Below are 18,774 nucleotides of genomic sequence, written 5' to 3'. Positions count from 1 at the left end.
GAGTCTCGAGTTTCTATCGGTGCTTTGAATAAAAATTTATGTCGATTATCAGCATGTCAAAAATGTAATTTCGTCTAACCATCTTAAAAGGTCGAAAATAATAGACATAACAGTATCCTTAAACTCTTTTAATGTCTTTCGTATTTCAATTCCTCCTTTATGTCAGAAATGTCTAGTTACTAAATCATTTGTGAAATTGCTGACACAGGCTTCACTTTCATCCTGAAACTATTTCAGGATGCTAAAGCTGCACGAAATAAAAAGATATGCAACGGAACACTGTAAAAGGGAAAGAATTACAGAGAGAACAGACGGTGTAACATAGTGTTGGATGAGGGGGCTGGAAGAGCAAAGGAACAGTATTAAAGCAAATTTATCGCTCCACTGTAATAATAGCCCTTTAAGAGTGAAAGATACGTTTAAGGCAGTTGTGGCCTGCAGATTCCCTTTCAAATACATTTGTGTGCTATGCATGAGTGCATTGCTCATGCAGAATCTCGAATTAAGTGTTCTCAAAATCGAGCTTCCCTGATTCTGTGCGTTTAATCCGTGATAACTTGTGGGTGATTAGTACACTCTCTCTCTCTCTCTGGATATGCACAGTGTTCTTACACATGCAACATGTAACATCTTCAATTATTTATAACTTTCTGAAGCTTCTATTGAGACTTTTACTTATTATTAGACTGCGGATTTTATGCATTTATGACAAAAATGAGTAGGTGCAATTCAAAACAGGAGAAACACTTAACACTTAACACATAAAAATCATTAATGAGGAAAATCAATTTTTACTTAGCTCGTATAGCTTGCGATTGATGTATAAAAATTTTATTTTGCACATAGATTCGCGGTCTACTTATTATTTTACTTTCTGATGCTTTGACTGACAAGAATAAATTTATTTAGATTTTGCTTAAACGAATAAAGAAATTTAAGCAACTATTTTCTATGATTGATGCTAGTAGATTTAGTGCTAAATACTTTCAAAAGGTATGTGCACAAAAATTTTCAGAGTGCCTTTGAAATTCTTTCATTCATAAACATATCTGAGAATTAAAAATCTTGAGAGAAACTGTGATCTCTCTTTGTTCAATTAAGTAACTTGAATAGCTCATATCTACACGAGATTTTGATTACAAAAATTCAAATTCTATAGATATTTAATGAGATTACACGATGCATTTAATTATGGACGATATTAATTTCTTCCCTGACTGTACTTCAATCTAAAAAATGGGAAATTATTAATTGAATATAAATTTTTAAATGCAGAAGATGTTTATCGATAAATATGTACATCAAAGAACGTGCAGCAACGAAGTACGCACGCATACTTGACTGTGAATCGCCATGTTAGTATGTTCGAAGCAATTAGACATTCACTTTGGCTATGCATTCAGAAGTGCATCGAAAATGAGCAACGTAACTTTGAATAAATTCTTTGAGCACACAAATGTCCGCATACTTTCCTTCCAAATTACATTTTTGCCACCGTATCGTCAGTTTATCTATGAAAACCATATTTCTTGGTGTGCTCTGACCAGGATGTGACAGAAAAACGTATGCAATTCCACTGAATAAGCTGAAAGCGACTTTGAAATCTCTGAGAAATGTGACTTTTTAAAAGCGCACTATTACCACCTTTCATGCCTCACTGAACTTCCGTACTAAAATAATGAAAATTGATAATATCGGAAATAATTTAAATGAATGCATCGATTATTGGAGTATGTGTAAAAGAACCCAAATGAACAGAGCTAATGTTTCTGAAAATACTCCTTCGTACGAGAACATTTAAATTTTCTACTGTAACTTTTCTTCTCTGTTTTTGTGGTAAAAAATATGATATTAGAAGTTCATTACAAATATATTTTGTTCTATCTAAACATGGTACACTCCAATCTGACATTTTAATTGGAAAAATGCAGATAACAATTGAAACCTTAAGTATTGGAAAAGTGTCCTCTTCCAATTTCAATAAATCAAGCATTATTTTAACATTTTGTATCAAACTTCCACCCAACAAATTGCGTTTTATTTATAATTTAATATCTTCACCATGAAATCGGGACACAATTAAACTGAAATATTAAATTTAATAGTATATGGAAGCAAAAAATGGCAGAATTTGATGGACCCATTGCTATACATAAATGAGTTGTTCATATTTTCCTTCGTATAACCAATCACATGTGCAGCAGAAAAATGAATCTCCGCCAATAATTCAAAACATTTTCACTTGGCTACGTGTACGTGTGTGTATATCGGTCATGACACATCTTTCAATTCAAGATCAAAGTGCGCTGTTTACGACGATAAGTCGTCGGAAAGTGGAAAGACGATAGCGACCCTTAAAATTGCACGAAAATGAAGTCGTTTGTTTTGCAGTGGAACGATGAACGAATACAGGAAAGAGAAATTCGAGAGCCGGTATTTCTCACCCGCTGAACGAGCCGACATTTCTAGAAGCTATTCCTTTGTAATCTATACCGGTCGCCTTAAAAAGAAGATGGAAAGAACGAGAAGAATCCATCCTAAGATACACCTTTTTTTTTCACCGTTACATTCGCGAGAAAGATGAAATGATAGGTTCGTTTGTGTTACGCGAACGGTGAAACCGATTTATTTCGTATCTGATGACAGCAAATAAATTTAAACGTTTTTATTTGTTTCATTACCCGACTTTACCAACAAAAACTCGGACATGTTTCACCGCTCCGCGCTTTTTCGGACGAACCCCAATGTTTAATTTGCGGTTATTTGAAAGCTTGTTTAAGTCAATCACAGATCATTTCACTGTGGATTTTTATGGAAAATATTGTCAATTGCACAAACCTGTCTTTCTGAAATGTCCTTCTTTTAATCATTTTATTATTTTGTAAATGATTTACTCTTATTTTTATTTTATAATATTTTTGTAACATTTATATGCATACAAATTGTAGTCCAGTGATCATTTATTCAATTCATTATTGGAATATGTTAATTAAACGCACTAATGTTTTCTGCAATATCTAATCGGCATTGTTTAACATTTTTAAAAGACTTCTTGTCAACTGCTCGCATGAATTGCATGAAAGTAATTCATCTATCTAAATTTAATGTGAAGAAATGTTTACAGAGAATATGTTTTTAATTATAAATTGTTATTCGTGCGGTTCCCCTTTAGGCGCGACAAAAATGTATTCTGCATAAATAATAAATATGTTCAGCAATAGAGTAGTATAAATTCTCGCGTGCAGAGATATACTAGTCCCATACGGGAGCCATTCATTATTCCGCTTTATGAATTTTAATGGCATTGGTATGGGAAGAAATGAAATTAGAACAAACACAAACAATTGAAATTAAATTGAAAGATATTCTGACAGAAACTATTGCGACAATAAAATATTCATATGTGAACTACGTAAGGTTTAATTACTCCTTATGCCAATAAACAAAATTCTCTACAACGTTCAATAACATCCTATAAAGAATATTTTTATGTGTCAAATGTAAACCAATTTATAATTATCCAAGAGAATATGAATCCATGGCAATTGCAATGTTTGTTAATAGCATTAAAAAACTGTTAAAACGAATTAAATCATCCTATAATTTTAGAATATTTGTATGTGTCAAATGTAAACCAATTTATAATTATCCAAGAGAATATGAATCTATGGAAATTGTAATATTTGTTAATAACATTAAAAATTCTTTAAAACAAATTAAAAGTGTTTTCAAGATTTTTGCAATAATTTTGAATGTTTCCAAGCTCACGCTACACTTTTAATTACAACATGTGTTAAGTTTATCGTTCTGTACAATTGGAAAAAAATAATTACACTGATTAAACAACAGTAGTAACAAAGTAGGTCTGATTAAAGACATACAATGTTTAAATAAATATAAGATTTGTTCCATTGGGGAAATAAGTTGAAATTATGTGACTATCAACTACCTTTTTGAATAATTACATTTTGCTAATGATTGGAAGATTGATGTGACGTAAAACTTTCATTTAAAACAATGTTGTTTAAGATTTGCTTCAAAATGTCAAAGTTGTCTAAGAAAATTTATAATACCTCGTATTTAAATTTGTGAATTAATAGCCGACACTATTTTGCAACGATAAAAAGTTCTCCAAGTGGTGTAATAATTCATATTAATGCACCCATTATAAGTAATTAAAACGATTTAAAGTTATCAGGAGATATGGCCATGTACGGGCAACGTATTTCGTCGTGCTGACCGATTAACGGGTTAATACTTTACGACAAAATTCTGCTACCACGGGAAGTTTCAGAAACAAGTTGCAAGTTCTTTATTAACAACTGTTGTTCGAAGTTGAGTTCACGTGAATAGTGGTTTCGCCTTAGCTCACGGGGTACCGTGCGGATTTAAGTTTTTAATCGATCTGCGGAATTGTACTGATTCTGAAAAAGGAGTTCTAACATTCCAAATCAGAACAATGAAAATTTGACACACCAAAATGCAGATTTCATTCTCAAGAACTTAAAAAATGATGAAAAAGCAGATGCGATTAAAAAAGCACATCGAAAATTTAAAGGGAATGTAATTTTCATTGATTTTAGGAAGAAAAAAGTTTTCATTGAAGGCACATATGAAAAAATGGAAAATGAGTGATGTAGTGAATGTAGTAACTAAAAAAGATTTAATAATGGCCAATAGGATTAAAATTCATTTCTGGTATGTAATTGTAAATTTCTAGACCTATTTAAATAAAAATGACACGACTGGACTGCTTATTTAATTTAAAATCTTTACTATAATAATGTAAATATATATTAGTATTTTTTTTGTGACTTAAATAATTAGATGAAATAGAAGACAGTAAAAGCATTAAATTAATTTAAGAATATCATGTTATTCTGCACACATTATGAAAATGATTACCAGATGAAATTAATTTTTATATATTTAACTCTTATTTCCTGCAATTAATAGAGAAAATGTTTATTTTGCATCTCTAGTGATCATCGTTCAATACATTAAGTATGCACGCCTAATGTCAGCAACTGTCTGTTTACAAAACCAGAATTGCTTTCAGCATTTTCGGAAAACCTTTTACACTTTTCACTGAATATCTTTCGCGAAGTGAATTACTGGTACACTCGAAACCATCTAAAGTCATATTGAGCCAAAGAGCAACATTCAAAGAGTCTCAGAGCGTCTTACAAGCCCGTTGTAATGGCGACTTCTGAAGGTGGAAGTACTTAGAATTATTGAAAGCCTCGAAAGCCTCAAGCATCTGGAATATCTTGAAATCGTAATAACGCTTGATTATTTGTCTCGACTTTTGTCAGAGTTTTGCATCGGAAAACATCTCGGTTCTTACCCACGTTTTCAATTTAATATGGGCGAGAAACTTTATTTTTTTGTACACGTTAATTTAATATATTATTCTATCAAGCATATTAATTATCACTGTATCTCTCAAATACGTGGACATGAATTTGTTAACAGAAAATTTAATTATCGAAGAAAGCTAAGGCAAAGAGGAAAATAGAAGGCAAAAAAAGACACACCTTATGGTAATGAACATTTTTCAAACACAGACCAGCACTGTGGAATTTCAATAAAATGATTGAATCTTCATCAATACTACATGCGTATGAATATCGTAAAATAAATATCAATTTTTATATGATCATGATATATATATTGCCCGAATATTCATTTAATCATTTTGGAGAAATGGTTGTTTATAGAAGAGATTAAATTTAATTAAACCTTCGTTTCGGTTCGTTTATTACACGTAGTATAACAGAAATGGAAAAAGTTTAGCGATACATTTCACTAGATTTATGAATAATGGAATTTTCAGGCATTGCTTCGTCGTGCAGACTTTTACGATTAGTTAGCTTCCAAATTGAAATTCTCTGTTTTTTTTCAGGAACGACTCGAGAACTGCCACTCAGAGGTCTCCCCTTTCCGTCGCGCAAGTTCTTCGAAATTGTGTTGTCGTTTCGTATGATAATGTTCAAAACAAGCCAGGAAGTTTTGAACGGATTCGTTACTTTAACGAACTAAGTCACGACAAAATGTTTATACAGGATTTAACCAATGCAACAACCCGAGGGCTAGTTAGCCATGTGAATGGTTAAGTTAAATTTTTGTGGCACAAGCCTACCTTTTTAAAATAATCAATTCCAGAAATATTTGAAATCAATGCACTTGCATTAAACATTTAAATTAAATTAAATATTTTAAATGAATATCATCGGAGAGACATTTTATAATATTAATTTATTAAATCTAAAAGTTGTGACGTTCCACAAAGAAATTAAGATTTTATTCTTTATTACAACAAACAACGTGCTGAATATATATGAAGATCTAATTAATGACCTAATAGTGTTACGTGTAAAATTGTGTTTGATTAGGAACATTATAAAAATTTTTGTATTCGTGTGAAAACGATATTTCTTCTCTTAAATGACAGAAATTTCATAGTTTATTTATCTACTGTGGTAAGTATATAATTGGGGAAAATTATTACGTAAAAATTAGGTTAACGCAGATAGGAAAATAATATAATATTAATATAATGAATGCTGTGTACCGAGCATCATTATTAATTTATTATATGGAGTACTTCTATGCCATACAGATATGGCGTTCAATAACCTAATTGAAAACAGGACAGATTATATATTAATTTTAACGGTAATCGTTGTAAGCTTCGTTCACAATTCAATTTTACCACAATTCAAATTTACCACAGTTCAATTTTACCGCAATTCAATGATCAATTCCAATGTAAACTCTTTATTTTCACGTTAAATTGTTCATCGAATAATTATTGTTTAAATGCATTTAATCATTAGACTGCGAATCTCTGTACATAATTATTAAGGGGGCATTCTCCAGTGAATTTCCTTTTATTGTGATGGTACGTTTAACGTTATAGTCGTTTGTCGTTAATGTTGAAATACTGGAGAAACTACTGAGTTTCAAAATTCGACTGATGCGTCTGATCATGACCTACCGATTCTACTTCCAGCATATACTATAGCACGCGAACACGGCGGTTTTTCAATCTCATTTTTCTCAAAAACAAGGCGTCCAATAAACAAAGGTTATTCCATCTTTTCAACTTGTTTTTTTTTATGCAAGTTATTTAAACAATATTATTAATTTTGATTGTTTTATTAAATCGAGCAGATTAGGTATCCCTTTGTATTCCACAGACTATTATATCCATTCAAGCATTAAATGTTGGGACGACATTTTCAAGGTGCCACAATGTTGAAATATATAAATAAAATCTATTTCTCTCAGTTTCAAATGTACACGCCTCTTAAAACAGGGATGAACGTTCCGAACTAACAGATTTTTGAAAAATAAGTTCGCTGAATTCGAAGCATAAAATTTTTACCACCCCAAGCGAAAACATCCCCTTAAAAAGGCAAGAACGAACGTGTACACCTATCAACTTTAGTTTCAAACATCAGCATCACTTCAACCCAAGTATGAAATGTTAGAAAGAAATGTGGTCAAGAAGCCACAATTTAAAAATACGCAATAAAAATAGCTAGTTTCATGCCCTCCGCACGAGAGCACCCGCAAAGCCAAGAATCAACGTTCACACCTAAGAGATCTCCTCAGAAACCTTGGTCTGAAGTCAGACAGGGCGGCTATCAAACGGAAAAGGGGGTTAATAAGAGCCAGTGTACATCCTCGCCACAGTGCGTCCGTTGAACTGGGTGTACAGGGAGTAAGTTGGTTGGCGAAATCAGATCATTGACGGATTCCTCCGGTTCCAATCAGAGGCTGGCGCTGCACGGAGGCCGGGCAGAGGAGACTGGTAGAGAGCGGGTGAAAGAAGAACGACACGATTGTTGGAACGATAAACGAAAGTAAGAAAGGGAGGAAGACGGAGGAAATGAACTTGACGGAAATACACTGGCGCTCAAAAATTTCGCTGACTGTTACCATCTATCCAGGAGTGAAGATGAGAACAACCATGGTGTTGTCCAATCCAAAATCCGGTTTGATATTCGACTGACCCTGGTACTTTTGAGCGCGGCAGTGTAGGCGCAGAGAAACGAACGAACGGGCGATTACAGTAGAGACAGAGAGCTTGTGGGAGGGAGAGGGAGAGTGAGAGAGAACCGTACCGGACGGCCACGAGAGACACACGGGGAGAGAGCCTCGTAGCCGCGGCAGAGATCGGAGGATCTCCAGGAGTGGAGGCCACGAGCTTCTGCGACTTTTCCTCCGGCAGCGGTTGGAGCTTGCGCGAGAGGGTGGCTGTAGGCTCGAGGGGTTGCGCGAGGAAAGCGTGTGCTCCGGCTGGCTGGATGGAAAGAGAAGGCTGGAAAGAGGATCGCGACTGCGGAAAGCCCGAGGAAGAGCGAGAGGGGTCGTTGGTGGAAGGTTTCGGGGGAGGGGGGTGGTCGGGTTGCCATGGCAGCTACCCCGGCCGGGTAGCAGACCCCAGTCTTGCCGCGGCGGTCGCCGAGTGCGCAACGGCTCCGATCCGAAGTCTCGAACCTCTCGCCTACACAGTTCGACGGTTGTGATATATGCCCGTATAGTTGGTACACGGTGGGCTCCGATTCAGTTGGTGATTAGTCCGGTGATTAACGGACCGTGGGGGCCAGTGCAACGACGCGCCAAGTGAACTCGATGCCCGGAGTTAGAGAGGCGGCCGAATCTCCGCCAGCAGAATGTAATTTCCTTATACTGTTTTGTTTTCTCTGGTGAGAGCAGCACACAGTGTGAGAGATCGCACCACGCGTGTACCCCCGAGCTGCGCCAGGTGTCCTCGAGATCCAGTAGATCCGAGTAACCGGGGGCCTCTCTCGATCCTTATAAACCCCTACTCGATTGGTCGCGGAGCGCGGTTTCGACGCTCTCTCTCTCTCTTTCTTCCTCTCTCTCTCTCACTCCACGACCACCCACACGCAAACACCTCTACCGGGTGTTTCGATCTTCACCCGCGGCTCACGTTGTTGTTCGTTGTGCCAGTGCATGGACTAGCGAACCGCCTCTCTCTCGCGCTCCCTCAACCCCCGACCCCCGAGTACGGAAGTTAGCGAGAAGATTACGGCCAGGATCGTAAAGTGATGTGACGCGGAGCTGCCGCGAGGTGTCTTCGGAACTTAGAGAAGAAGAGACCAGTCGCTGGGGACTTCCACTTCGTGTCTCGAAATTTTCGGAGCCAGCCTTCGCGCAGATGGCTCGTAGATATTCTCATCGACTTCTCCTTTTGCTGTGCATAGTTTTCCTTGTGATCAATAGCTCCCTAGCAGTACCGAGCTGATGGAATTACTCGATTAGTGTCTTTCCTTTCGCTCCCCACTTAACACGCATTTTCACACGTGATCCTTTTGAGATATCGGTTGGTCCTGTAGTTCTTTTTTTAAGGAGTCCGGGAGCTAGGGAGATGAAGAATTGTTACGTACTAGCAAGGCGCTTTTGTTGGGGGGGTTATTCAACGATCTATGTCGTGATAGGGGTTGTTTAAATTGAGTACGAACGCAACAACAACACGGAGGAAACGAACGCTTCCGCTGGACGGTTTTTGTTGGTATTCGTGAAACGCGATATCGCGTTTTGCGTGACTGCTCCGTGAATCGGACGCGCCGCGAAGAATCGACGAGATTCAGTTGACCTGAAACACTATAACGATGGAGACAGCCGCCAGGATATCGTTTCTTGCAACTGCCGCCACAAATAATGCGAGGAGTCGCCTCCATTGTCCCGGAGGGATTAAATTTATACCTTTTCTCTAATTTAATGGCGCGCCTCGCGTTTCGGATTCTCGCGCAATCATTATTTTGAATAAATGAAAGTCATTGGAATCGGCTAGGAGAATCGTACGAGTAAGGAAACGTGCGAACTACAAGCTAGCGAAGAGGAAACTCGTGTTTAATTCGTAATAGGAAAATTTGATAATGTGGGATAATCAAACGTTCTTGGAATATTTACTTAACGAGATAAAGGATCTCTGAACCCTGCAGGAACGATTCTTGGTGTCTTGGATTCTTAATTTACACATTCGTGTCTAATTCATAATAATAATGATCTAACCTCGTGCAATCTATTTCGAAATTTTATCCTCAAGGAATTTTGTCCCTGAAGCTTTAACAAAATTAGCAGCTTACTATACTGCTCCCTTCCTTATCGTTACTCACAGTTCACTGTCTCCAATGTCGCGTAGACCTTCTGCAAGAAGGTTCTCCCGGAAAAACTGCAAACTCCAAGTAATTAAGGAAGTATTATCGAATAGTGCAAGAAGTGATTCAGCGACGATGTCGCCCAAAGTTCTCCGCGCTGCTGATGCAAACGTTAAAAAAATCTTCTTGGAAGCTTTCTTTTTTTGAAAACGGGAAAAGCTTCTACGAGGTTTGGAGCACCGTGTACGATTGAAATTTTACCAAACGGTCAAAGTGCAAGAAGCGATTCAGCAATTATGTAAACGTTAGAAAATCTTCCTGGAAGCTTTCTTTTTTGGAAACGGAAAAAGCTTCCACGAGGTTTCCAGCAATTATGCAAACGTTAAAACATCTTCCTGAAAGCTTTCTTTATCGAAAATTGTAAAAGCTCGAGCAAGTAAGCAGGCGAAGTGCAAAAAGTGATTCAGCGCCGAAGTCGCGGCTCGAAAATCTTGGAAGTGGGGTTGTTCGTTAAAAATTTGAGTCGAGAGAGTAAGCTTTGTGCACTCGCGTTTGAGCACTGTGTACGATTGAAATTTGATCAAACAAACGAGGCATCTACTTGGCGGTGTTCTCGAAACACGCAACAGCAACGCTGTCGAACAAAGAACGCTGTGGATCGGCACTTTCTCGGCCATTAAACTGCAGGTGAAACATCAAAACGTGTCAAACGAGTGTATCGGTGGATTTTCCCGCAATCGGCACAGCATTCAAACGTCCGACGCGCAAATAAACCGACCGCTTTCCCTTTCGACAACAATTTCGAATGGCTCCGGCGGCGGCGGCTGCAGCCTAATATCGGTTTTGCTAAATCACACCGGCTATCTCGTCGCAGTGGCACAACCGCGGACAATTTTCACGTTGCCAGAACGGTCGACGTTTCTCTGTTAACAAGTTTACTTCGTTTACGTGTTCGCGCGGGCGCGAAAATCGACGGAGAGGACCTTCGACGCTCGAGACCGACGCTCGAGACCAACGCTCCGCACAATCCAGTTGCCAAAGGTTTCTTCTGTCGCCGGAAGATAAGCGGAGGAATGTAATTTTGGAAATTGAAGCGGACTATCTCGGGCTTCCTCGTGCCCGGAAGACTTGTCCCGCCGTCCCGCGGTGCCGTTTTTAATCATTTTTCGCCAACTGGGTAGACAACGTCTCGCGTATTCTTGATTTCAGAACGATTTACGCTCGGTCACGTAAATGTGTATGATTCTTGAACGTTTCGTGAAGACGTGGCTTAGAAATCTTGTCGTCCAGACAGAATTTTAGTCAATCGTGACTCTATTTTGATATTGGAATGTTTCTCTGCTTTGATTTTGTATAATCAGACTGTTCCGTGAAACTTAAATTCTTCCCACGTGATTTTGGAAGATATGACTTGATGATTTAGTTTTCCAGTAAGGATTTTATTTTTGTTTTCACCCTCGGTAATATAATAGCGACTCCAATTAGAAACACGAATATAATTGAACGCTTTTTATTTAGCAAGAAAAATATTTTATCTTTTAAAGAAACAGAATAAGTTCTATATTTGCTATTGTGAATTTATTAATTCGGGATTATAGATCGAGTTAAATGAAGTTTATTAAACGAATTAACATGAGGTATATCGTTTTTATACGACCACGTGCACAGAAGTCTCTTCTAGATTTAATCAAGATAATGCTGTTACCTATTAATTAGAAATTAATGACATGAAAATCAAAGCTAATAATATAAACTATATCTACCATGGGCAAAATGAGGAAGTTGGCTTACGTTTCGCAATATCGATATCTCTTCCTGGCCAAGCCAATATGACACTCGGGGATCAGATTTATTCAGAAATAAATACTAAACTTTATAGAAAATCACGGAATTTATTCTAGTTAGTTTGCCCATTTGTTTCATTTATAATGACTACAGCAATTTAATTAGAATATACGAAAATATATTTAATTCAAAAGGAACTTTCATGGGAAGCCGTGTCGTTTTGTGAACAGTGTCATGTTTCCCCTAGGAATAAAACTCGTTCAACTTGGTGAGCATGCAGTCTTTCAGAAACATTTCACGTGTGTCCCCCATGTGGGTTAGACGTGTGTCATTCCTTTAATTTTTGTGGAAAGCACCAAGGTAGATGCAATCTAATATAATTGGATCAATAAAAGAACGATAATCGCAGCAACAAATTTTACAAACATTAATATACTGGCTGCTAAACTAGACAAAGCTGATTCTTGAGGCCACATATACAAGGTGTCCCATTTAAGTTGAGATGAAAAAACCTCGAAGACATGTGATTAAAAAAAAAACAAACTGACACATGTTCTTCAGTGTTTCGAGCGTGGAGTCAGATGGCACTACTAGTTTTTTAATGCGTGGGCGTTTTGAAGGTTATTTCAAGGTCATTTTGTCTCTTTTTATCAAAAACCCATAGTTTTTATTTCGGAATCAGATTCTACGTAAAAAGATGCACAACTCTATATTTGTACAGAATACTATTTATGGTTAGAGCTATATTTAACTCACGAACATAATTTCCACGATGTTCAACGTGTTAAGTGATCTCTGTAAAGTCAATTTCATGATTTTTTATTTTTCTCCCAGATAAGGAAATGTGAGAAATATCGTTGCTTCACTTTTTTAACATTGTAGTATTTACAAGGGAAGTCAAAAAACCTTTCGAAACTTTGCACACCAGTAGAGTAAGTTGTGCCTAATACAACCCCATTTTTATCGTGCTACTTCCCGCATTAAAAGGGCGAAAACAACAAATGATATTTAAACAAATTTGAAACACGAAAGTTGCATAGTATTATTGTTTCTACCAAAGTGTGTAAAAACAATTATTTTGTTAAACCAATGAATGATGACCAGTTTACCAGTATTTTACAGTAAAATCCCTTCTAAATTAGTTATGAGATATGTTATTTATGTATAGGAAGATTGAGTAGATGAAATTGAAAATTGTTGAAAAATTTTAATAACTCGAGATGTCAATATATGATTTCTCTTCTATTAAAATCATTAAGGGAAGGAACAACATTCAATTTAGTTTCAATTTCTTGCAATCGATGGAGAAAATTTTAATTTTGCATAAAGTTCCGCAGTTTAGTGTTGATTTCTGGTCGAATTAGATTGCGTCAAATTCTGATGACCGAGAACAGTGTCGGTTGAACTTGAAACGCTCGCATAACTCTTGCCCGATAGCGTGCGTTTCCCGGTGAAAATTGTGCAGACAGTTGAAAAAGTGGAAGTCGTTTGAGGATAGATGACAAAAATATCGCCGGGCCTTCGATACCCAGGTGGTGCAGTTTTATCAACGGCGTGTTCCCGACGTTTGCTGCTGTTTACTGTCTTTTTAGCGTGTCTGATCCGACACAGTGGTATGACTATGCGGTGATATTAGTACTTAGTTCGGGGGAAACTCTAGTGGATTAATTCCGCGGCAGCCTGCTAGATTGCGAGCGTAATCACATCCGGCAAAACAACGCTACGCCGCATGCCGGAAATATAACCTCGCAAAAATTGCACGAGCCCCGAGTATCAAAGTACTGCCTCCTCGCTTATATTTTGCCGATTTGTGCCCGACTGAATTCCACTTCTTCCACTCGCGCGGAACAACTTTCTCAAACAGAAACGCTTTCAAGAGCCGGGGGATTTCGGAAACGCCTGTCAGCAGTTTCGCGATTTCAGAGTTCCGGACGTTTTATGAAGGAAGTACGTTTGCGTATCATGACAGTGAAAGGGTGTTAAACGTGATAGATCCTTACCCCGTGGAAAAAAAAATATATTGTACTTCCCGCCCATTGCATTATAAAGTCGGAATTAATATTTCAAAACCCGACTGATATAGATATCATCAGCGGTGGAAGTTAATCCGCGTGGCTCTAGCAATTAATTATAACTTTATTTTAAATCGAAATTGTTCAAAAACTTCAGAGATTGGGTACCTACTTGACGTATCATTTTCCTCGCAGCTACAGTGGTTAGAACTTCTTTGATAGTGTTCCAGTAGAAACAGAATCGCATGTCTTCATTTAATTTATAAATATTTATAATAGACAAAATTCCATTTCGATTACAAAATGACGGAGAACATTTATATTTAGTTGATTCTGTTTAAAGTAAAGCTTAAGACTCCACGATTCAAACAAATTTCTATTCACTTATTATTTATTTTTAAATTTAATGATGAGGGTCTTTACGCAAAATAAAGATTGGGTGCATCGATTGCAAGAAACACGAGCCAAATAAAAGTTTCTCTCTTCCTGTAACGATTTTAAACTGTTTACTACTTCAAATTGTTTCCGCACATTTTTGTCATGAATGAAAAAAATCATAACAATCTTTATCTTAATAAAAGTCTTAATAAAAGCATTCATGAATTGAATCTAAGAAGAAATGATTAAATTAATTCCGTCATGAAAAGTGGTTTCCGAATAATTACACATATCCACGTCACTTAATTACTTCAGTTTGTCGCAAAGGTTCCTGCACGTGTCATTTTTTCAGTTCTTGTGTGATATTGACAACTGTTCGCTTTCAAAAGACTGACGTAAACCTGGTAATTTTTGGAAAAATTATTCGAACGTTTTGCTGACATTTTTTGGCTGTCTTGATCAAAAGGATGAATAACGTGCTAAATAACATTTTAAAAGGATTTACTTTCCAGACCGATATTGACGAAACATATTTCACTCAGTTTGGTTATTGCAAAGCTTTGAACCTTTCACGATCACTCTGTATGAACTCGAGAAATGAAATTGCATTCAATATGTACTCACGAGTCCGAGTCAATTTAAGTGTTTACATATCGTTTCACATGTTTCGAATAGTACTCTTAACTTTTTACTGATTACACAGATTTGGTAAAATTTCGTTGGAATTTATCGCGTGATGCGAGAAGAATAATATTTAATGACCAGACGAGAAATTAACAACACCCTATCGAGATTGACAGCATTTCATATTTGAACTACAGTGTTTTATACGTCTTGCTTTTGCTGGTGATTTATTGGCTGGAAGATTAAAAATGGCAAGAACCAGTTTTAAGCTTGTAAACAAGGTAATTTGTAATAACTCAGTCTCAAAAGTTAATAGGCAATTAAAATTTCTCGAAGCATTCACACTAGACACTGAAACATTTATGAAGTAATCTAAAGTTGCTGGCGCGAGAACTGAACTTTAATATTTTCATGGGAACGCGCTGTATATTGCGATTTTTCTCGTCGCTCTTGTTTTTTTCTAGCTAAGATACTCATAAAAGCTTCGGATCTGTTTGGTTAATGTTTGATTATACTTGGAAGTACCGCTTACATTTCTCAAAGTGCTAATAAAGGGTTCCGACCTATCTTGTGCCTTGATTTAAGCTAACTTGAAACTTTTCTTTTTCGAAGTACTCGTAAAATGTTTGGAGCTATCCACGCAGATCCGAATCTACTCAGAATGTATTTTATCCTATCGCTGAATACATAAAAATGGTCGAAGGGCAACTCAATCTATGGGATGGTATACTTCAACGAGAACCCTCGAATATCGGCATAATATTATAGAATGTTAGATTATAGAATATTTCAAATATTTCTCTTGAAATGATCGTACAATTTCTTATTTGATCTGTCGTTCAAAAAGATCAACAATTAAAATTAGTTTTAATGCTCAGTGAAAGATGACACTTCGAAGTTATACTTTTATATGTCACCCCCTTAACAAGGTGTGTACTTTTACAATATACTGATATTTAACTTATCTCCTAAATTAACAGCTTTTTAGTATAAATAAATTAACACGTTTTTATGGAGAATGACAAGCGTCATCAAATATCCATGCCATTTTCATGGCAAATAAGTTCCAAAGTTTGTAAGACACGCGTGCTATTCTATGGCTACCTGTTAACGTGTCTGTTCATGACATACCGTATCTACTTCCTGCATATATCAGTGTGGCGTGCGGGACGAATCTTAATATTCGATTTCCTCGAAAACAAAACCTCGGATGACAATATTCTATTCCACATTTTCGACTTATCTATTCATGTGTGACAGTTTATCCCCTGCTTCTTTACACATACAAGGACATGCTGTATATTAATGTATCATATATCATTTACTATTTCACTTCTCCATTTGGAAATATTAATTGAAACAATTTGCCAGCGTCAGACTAACTTTGCCTTTATTCACAATCTTCTGTAAGTTGTTAACTTCACCACGCATACAAGGACAAGCTGTATATTAATATATCATATATCATTTACTATTTTACTTCTCTATTTGGAAATATTAATTGAAAGAATTTGCCAGCGTCAGACTAACATTGCTTTCATTCACAATCTTCTGTAAGTTGTTAACCTCACCATGCATACAAGGACATGCTGTATATTAATATATCATATATCATTTACTATTTTACTTCTCCATTTGGAAATATTCATTGAAAGAATTTGCCAGCGTCAGACTAACATTGCCTTCATTCACAATCTTCTGTAAGTTGTTAACTTCACCACGCATACAAGGACAAGCTGTATATTAATATATCATATATCATTTACTATTTTACTTCTCCATTTGGAAATATTCATTGAAAGAATTTGCCAGCGTCAGACTAACATTGCCTTCATTCACAATCTCCTGTAAATAACAATATGTTTTATATGAATTATATAACCTCACCATTCTTAACCGCAGATAATGATAATAATAGACAGTATCTTCGTTGTTAAAAATGATTAATCAAGTCTGTAGCTCGCTTACTAGTACACGCACCCGGTATCTCGTTTCTCGATACAAAAAAGTACTTATAAACTTCATTCACGTCGCTATGCATACTTTTCCTTTCCCTCTAATTCTCAAGGCCCGTATGGACACCACGCAATAAAATTACCCTCTCGCAAGCGTTATTAAGTGAATTCTTTTGTCGGTCAATTATCCCACATAACGAAGATTCTACCGTATTCCAATCAACCCACCACCGTCGTCCCAACAGGACGATCGTTCCCAGGGTTTTTGCAACCAGTTGCTTCGCCTGTCGCGACGTCTTTTTTCCTCGCCCTCGGATCTGGTCGCGGCTGTTTCTTAAGAATGGCTATGGAAATGCCGTGGCTCGTCCTGCTGACGGATTTGATCTCATCCTCGTGGAGACGACCGGGAATATACGTTTCTATCAGACGTTCAATAGCCGCGAGCCGATCGTAATTCTTTCTCTCGAGGTTAGACGGTTTTTGCTCCTAACGGAGATTTCCTTTCGATGATCAGCTCCGGGGCTTGATACCGAGGATATCGACCACCGAATACGTCAGGGAACTCCGTCGGTGTAGCCTCGTGCAGACCTCGTCGTCGTCGACGTCGTCTTTTACCGGTTTCGTACGTTCCACGTGAAATCGATGGATTGACTGGCAATGGTTCAATCCTGTCGTAAATGATACCGCGCGCCCTCGCTACCGGCAGTTCCGTGGTATCTGGATAAATAGACAGTTTCCGTGACGCGACGACGACAACGGGAACAAACATCGTTTCGACCGGCAAACGCCATGCTGGGAATAATTTCGGTTTACGAGTACCCGTTTAATAGAACCAACCAGATAAAGGGTTCCGAGTCGAAGGAACGATTAGCAATCCACCGGTGACCGTGTCATCCTAACGACCGATAAAATGCGAATGAGAAGATTACGCTTCACAGTCGCAAAAATATCTGACACCAAATTTTCATCTGGATGACCATTTCTATACAGGGTCATCCGTTTTTAAACGGCCAAACGTTAACCAGCTGTAGAGGACCCCAAATGGAACAACTTTTACCGCTATCACTTTTTTTTGTTTCGGCCTTGATTTCCAGATAATTGCAAAAAACCATCGTTTTCTGAGTTTACATAAAATTAAATATCTCAGGACTCGAATGATGAATCTTGATGGTTTTTCCTTTGTTTAGTTTAAAATAAGTAGGGGCATCTTTTTTATTGAATAAACTTTTTTGTATGACCTTCGGATCATGTTTTTTTTGGCGTGGGTCACAGTGGAGCCTAAAAGAAATAAGTTGGAAAGTGGCGGTGTGCCCCACGCCAAACAAACCATGATCCGAAGGTCATACAAAAAAGTTTATTGAATAAAAAAGATGCCCCTACTTATTTTAAACTAAACAAAGGAAAAACCATCAAGATTCATCATTCGAGTCATGAGATATTTAATTTTATGTAAACTCAAAAAATGATGGTTTTTTGCAATTATCTGGAAATCAAGGCCGAAACAAAAACAGTGATAGCGGTAAAAGTTGTTCCATTTGGGGTCCTCTACAGCTGGTTAACGTTTGGCCGTTTAAAAACGGATGACCCTGTAGATCTTCACGTGTTGAACGCGAATCGGAATAATGAGCGTCGCTCAATTTTTCAGGAATTTATTAGCAGACTGCAGATCAATTGCAACAAACTGGAGAGAAATAGAAATTTGTTTCCTTTCTTAACTCTCTCCAGTCGGAACTATTTAATTAAACGTTTCTTCCGTCCTAGAATAACAGGGCTACGAATCAAGTACATACCTGCAGTTGTTAAGTTTTCAGACTTAAGAATCTATTCTGTTAAAACTATGAAAACTATAAGAATGATTTTTATGCACTGCGGTTCTGGAGACTC

General features: G+C 37.1%; 2 protein-coding genes across 15 annotated transcripts in view; one reads left to right on the top strand and one right to left on the bottom strand.

Annotated features, from left to right (window-relative positions):
* LOC143214797 (uncharacterized) overlaps positions 1-18,774 on the bottom strand; it is a 308,560-nt gene that overhangs the window by 36,047 nt on the left and 253,739 nt on the right. The gene's annotated exons all lie outside the window — the stretch shown is intronic.
* LOC143214788 (dipeptidase 1) overlaps positions 8,442-18,774 on the top strand; it is a 228,519-nt gene continuing 218,186 nt past the window's right edge. The window contains exon 1 of one of the 2 annotated variants that reach the window (XM_076436179.1): positions 8,442-8,686. The gene's annotated coding sequence lies outside the window, so the exon portion shown is untranslated. Of the gene's footprint in view, positions 8,718-18,774 lie in introns of both variants that reach the window. The other variant, XM_076436180.1, reaches the window with a different exon arrangement.

Source organism: Lasioglossum baleicum, chromosome 13 (assembly GCF_051020765.1).
Source record: "Lasioglossum baleicum chromosome 13, iyLasBale1, whole genome shotgun sequence".
Classification (NCBI taxonomy): domain Eukaryota; kingdom Metazoa; phylum Arthropoda; class Insecta; order Hymenoptera; family Halictidae; genus Lasioglossum; species Lasioglossum baleicum.
The sequence above is the reverse complement of the archived record's forward strand: the minus strand, read 5'-3'. Positions and strand labels throughout refer to the sequence as shown.